The sequence below is a fragment of the Hibiscus syriacus genome, unplaced genomic scaffold (genome assembly GCF_006381635.1).
Source record: "Hibiscus syriacus cultivar Baekdansim isolate YM2019G1 unplaced genomic scaffold, ASM638163v2 tig00111403_pilon, whole genome shotgun sequence".
In the NCBI taxonomy this organism is placed as follows: Eukaryota; Viridiplantae; Streptophyta; class Magnoliopsida; order Malvales; family Malvaceae; genus Hibiscus; species Hibiscus syriacus.
In genome coordinates, this window is record NW_024063083.1 from 349145 (window position 1) to 354713 (window position 5569).

At 32.4% G+C, this 5569-nt stretch overlaps 1 pseudogene; it reads right to left on the reverse strand.

Annotated features, from left to right (window-relative positions):
- Positions 1–316: 316 nt before the first annotated feature.
- On the reverse strand, positions 317–1849 carry LOC120162700 (annotated as a pseudogene).
- Positions 1850–5569: the final 3720 nt, after the last annotated feature.

Sequence of the window (5569 nt, forward strand, 5' to 3'; positions counted from 1 at the left end):
TTTTTTCAAAATCATACCTGATGTTTAATTTAGGTTTTAATTTGTTATCCCACTGTTAAAAAATTAACATAATTATTAACGTGACATTTTTACTTTTTCAATGATGATGTGACATTATCTTATGATGACAGATCAACATCATCGTTAAGTTTTTAACAGCGAGATACCAAAATGAAATTTAAACGAAATATTAGGTATGATTTTGAAACAAAATAAAGTTTAAATACCAAAACGAAACAAAAGTAATAGTTCAGTATAGTTTATCTTTAAATATGATAATATAAATTTCGGTACCAGAAACATTTTGTTTTCCTTATGCTTTTATTAAAGTGAAGACAATTGGTGAAAGAAGGTCATGATGTTTCATTTGTGTGGGTCGGACGAGAAAAGGATGAGGTTTTTCCTTATTTGTTTATCCATCTTATTTTTGCAACTTAAGATTATTTTTGGACAAGATGATGCAGAGCTTGAATGAAATTGTTGATATATTCTTCACGAAGATGACTGCTACAAAGTGCTTGCTTCAGCTTGGCATGGTTTGCCCTCAATATCTTAGCAGTTTCATTGTCCTTGTCCATTACCAACTTGATGTCTTCACTCAATGACTCCTTTAAGATCCGTCTGTTTTTATCTCTCTCAACTTCAACACCGATCTTGAGTTCATTCGCCATCCACCTTGTGTTCAGGATTTGATCTGGAATTTCAGGAATCAACACGATTTGACAGTCACTAAGCAAAAACTCCCACATTGATCCATACCCACAGTGGTTGACGAAACAGCCGATGTTAGGGTGGTGCAACAATAGCTGTTGTGGAACCCAATCACCATAAACCAACCCTCTTCCTTTAATCCTCTCTTCAAACCCTTCTGGCAGTGCTTCTTCAACAGTCGAGCATCCTATGGGTGGCTTTAAAGCTACCAAAAACGGTAGCCCACATGACTCGAAACCCCAGAACCAACTCCTGGAACTCATCTTTCTGCAACTCACTCTGGCTTCCCAATGCGCAGAACACCACGGACCCTGGCTCGAACTGGCTTAGCCAACTAACCCATTTCTCATCAAGTTGTTGGGTCTCCGTTTCAGGCAAACAAGGCCCCGATAACAAAATAGGCTTCCCAGATTCTTGAGCAATGTAGTCAAGAAATGGTCCCTCGAGTTCACGGTAAGTCCTGAAGGCAAGAGCATCACTTTCAACCAAACTTACCCTCATTCGTTCTCCACATGACAGTCCACTCCCGAAATCCTCAGTGACAAACAGCAATAAAGGAACCTCTTCAGCTTTGAATCTCACAGTGGAACAAGGGTAACCGGCAGGCCATTCTATGACCTCTTCTACCGTCATTTCCTTGGTTATTTCCTTAGGGCTAAACGCCATCCCCATCCCCATTGAGCAACCCACTGCATAGAATATGGGAATGATCCCGAGTTTGCGAGCCAAGTCAGGGATCCAAAACCAGATATCATAAAAACCCACATCAGGTTTTACAACCTTGAAGATGGATTCAACTTGATCTCTGGTTTGGTCAACGGAAAAAGCAAGGTACTTTTGTTGGTTCATAGGAACAACAGATGTGGTTTCAGCACCTGGAGAGAGGCCATCCACTTGAGGAAGAAGGAGAGGAAAGAATTGAATCAGGTTGGGGAATTGGTTCATGTTTTCAAGCTTTGATTCAACTCCTTTAGGCAAAAGGTAGGATATTTTATGGCCTTTCTGAGCCAGCTTATTTGAGAGATGAAGGAAGGGGATGAAGTGACCATAGGCAACCCATGGAAACACGGCCACCTCAAGCTTTGAAAATTCACATTTCCTCATCTTTTGTTGATACACGATGGGTGATCCCACAGGCTAAAACCTGGCCTAATTTATATGCCCCAACTCTTAAATTGCACCATTTATACTCAAATTAAAAATTGTATATACGTGATTAAAGTTAAAATTAAATTAGATAATTAACTAATAATGTCCTTATTTTATTTATTAAATCTTAAATGATAAATTTAATTAATAATTTATTATTATTTTTATTGAATTGCCAACAACAATTTTCATAATTAATTTATTATAATTTTTTTATTTGTCAATGATAACTTTGTTAATGATAAATTATTATTTTTTAATAATTTGAGGTGATTACAATATAGTAATCGCTTAAATTCATAATTTCTAGAGAAAAATAACTATCTTTATAATCACTTAGACGACTTGATGTGTTCATAAATTGATTTTTTAATAGTCTAGGGTGATTACAAAGGTAATATCTATTTATAATATTTCTTAATTATTAACAACGCACACACACCATACAGATGCAACAACTCAAACTTATAATTTTTAGAGAAAGCAACACTCCATCTAACCATTTTAGTTCCTTAATGGATACATAAATAAATATTTATTTTAAAAAATTAATGTATTGCTAAATTGATTGATTAATGAATGACATCAAAGTTCATTATAACTTTAATTATTAGGTATAAAAACCTAAAGTATTAATGAACCAAGTTGAAATTTGTTGTTTTCACACCTAAAACCTAGGAAGTTGTGAATTTGAACCACCCAAATTTTGGAGTGGACCACGCGAATATGAAGTGAAGAAGAGGACCCGACTCCAGTTAGGGTAAATAAAAGTATATATATATATATGCTATTGTATTATGAGTTAATCTATAATTGAGTTATTATAATTTAAAAAGTTATAATTGAGTTATCTTATTTATTGGTATATATAATTATGTCACTTTATCGTTAATTGTATAATATATTAATATTTTATTTATATTTTGATCATTCAACTATAAGTATACATTGTGATATTTTTTTATTAGAAAAGAAGATGTAATACAAATTAAGCATTGAATTGTTCATGTCTAGAAGGGTTGTCAGGAATTATTCTTCGTAAATAGGTTTACCACTATTATTTTGATTATCAATTTTTGTATGTGAAACATTATTTTGTATCTAATTGCTTATCGTTTAGTACAAAATCAATTCTCCATTGTCTTGGTTTTCTTCTTGAACAAATTTTTCTGATGCTTTATTCTTCATGAATGTATAAAAAATTATTGAGAACATCTCTAAACCAACTTATCATAAGATCAAATCACTTATTCTTCAAAGTGTTGTTAGTATTTTGTTATTTATCTATAGGTGAAAATTAGAGATGTTCATAGGTTCCACCGTGTCAAATTTGAACTAGACAAGCTTATATTTATAAATGACTGATCTAAGATTATTTTCAATCCATTCATATTATTATTTTAAATTATTTTAAAAAATATTTATTCTATTCTATTTTAATTTAATACCTAATATTTTATATAACTTCTCTTCATTATATTTATTTATTTATTTATTATTCTTTTATGCACTAGCCTGAAATTTATTTTTTAGTTCATGGGTTATAGTATAAAGGATAAGCTATGTATTTAGTCACTCATCTATTAATGAGGTTTTATATATTTTATATCCAATTATTTTTTTTCAAAATCATATCTAACATTAAGTTTTTGTCACTTACCGTTAAAAAATAAACAAAATTATTGATGTATCACCATAAGATAATGTTACATTATCATTGAAAAATAAAAATATTATCACGTCAACAGTTCTGTTTAATCTTTTAATGATGAGTGACCAAAACAGAATAACAAAAATAAGTGGATCACTATATAGGTACTTTACCCTAGTATGAAATATGATTATAATGAAATATAACCATAAAAGTCCAAGTGGGGCATGTACGTAATCTGAGAGACCACGTAACCCAAGTTTAAGGCTTAGTTTATTTTCATTGTACAACCTCTTATGTCTGCGTCGCGCAGGCCACGTACAGACATTAAGCTTCGCAGACCGTTTATTTTTTAGAAGACAGAAGTTCTTCAAACGTCTGCGCGAGCTCTTCTTGGTGCAGAGATGGTTTTATGTCTTCAAAGGTCTACGGGAAAATTAAAATCATTTAAATATATTTTAAAATTTATTTTAAAATATAGATTGATTTATTTTAAAATATGAATTGATTTATTTTAAAATATTGATTTATTTATTTTAAATTATGGAAAAATTTATTTTAAAATATGAATTAATTTATTTTAAAATATGGATTGATTTATTTTAAAATATGAAAAATTTTATTTTAAAATATGGATTGGTTTATTTTAAAATATGGATTGATTTATTTTAAAATATGAAAAAATATTTTAAAATATGAATTGATTTATTTTAAAATATGGAAAAATTTATTTTAAAATATGGATTGATTTATTTTAAAATATGGAAAAAGTTATTTTAAAATATAGATTGATTTATTTTAAAGAGAAAATAACTTCAGTGACCAAAAATCCCAGATAATATACGGTTTTGACCAACTTTTTTTGGATTTGCGAAAATGACCAACAAAATCGCAATGCGATCTCTAATTCGCATTGCGATCTCCACTATCGCAAATTCGCGTTGCATTTCGCGTTGCGATAGTTGAAAATCGCGTTGCGATTTTCCATTTCGCGTTGCTATAGTTAAAAATCGCGTTGCGATAGTCTACAATGTCGTTGCGATTTTCCAAATTCGTTGCGGTAGTCTACAGTTGTTGTTGCGAAAGTTTACAGTTGTCGTTGCGATTTTCCAAATTCGTTGCGATAGTTAAAAAAAAAGATTTTGTTTCTTAAGAATTTTCTCTAAAAAGATAGTATCCGCGCAGACATGTCGAAGACACGTATTACCACGACCACGACCACGACCACGACCACGACCCGAAACGAGACGGACGGCGGCGGCGGCGCGCGAGAGTCCCCCTTGTTCTCTATCACTCAACAAGGAAGTGAGAAAGCCAAGCCTTAAATATCATTCCCAATAGTGTTTCCAATACTATGTGGGATTTGAGCATTACCAACACTTGTTCCCAATACTATGTGGGATTGAGCCTTAAATAGTGATATTATTTTTGAATGTTTTGCTTAAAATTGCAATAATCACGATTGATTGTAGATTGACTTTTAATTATGACATATTTAATCGTATAATACTAATGCAATTGGTTGCTGATTCAGTTGTTTTAAGGTGCATGATTGTTAATTGTTTCCTGAATAATCACATTGTATTGGAAACAAGTGTTGGTAATGCTCAATCCCACATAGTATTGGAAACACTATTGAGAATGGTATTTAAGGCTTGGCTTTCCCACTTCCTTGTTGAGTGATAGAGAACAAGGGGACTCTCGCGCGCCGCCGCCGTCGTCCGTCTCGGGTCGGGTCGTGGTCGTGGTCGTACGTGTCTTCGACACGTCCGCGCGGATACTATCTTTTTAGAGAAAATTCTTAAGAAACAAAATCTTTTTTTTACCTATCGCAACGAATTTGGAAAATCGCAACGACAACTGTAGACTATCGCAACGCGAAATGAAAAATCGCAACGCGATTTTCAACTATCGCAACGCGAAATGGAAAATCGCAATGCGATTTTTGGTCACTGAGGTTATTTTCTCTATTTCAACTATCGCAAATCCAAAAAAAGTTGATCAAAATCGTATATTATCTGGGATTTTTGGTCACTGATGTTATTTTCTCTATTTTAA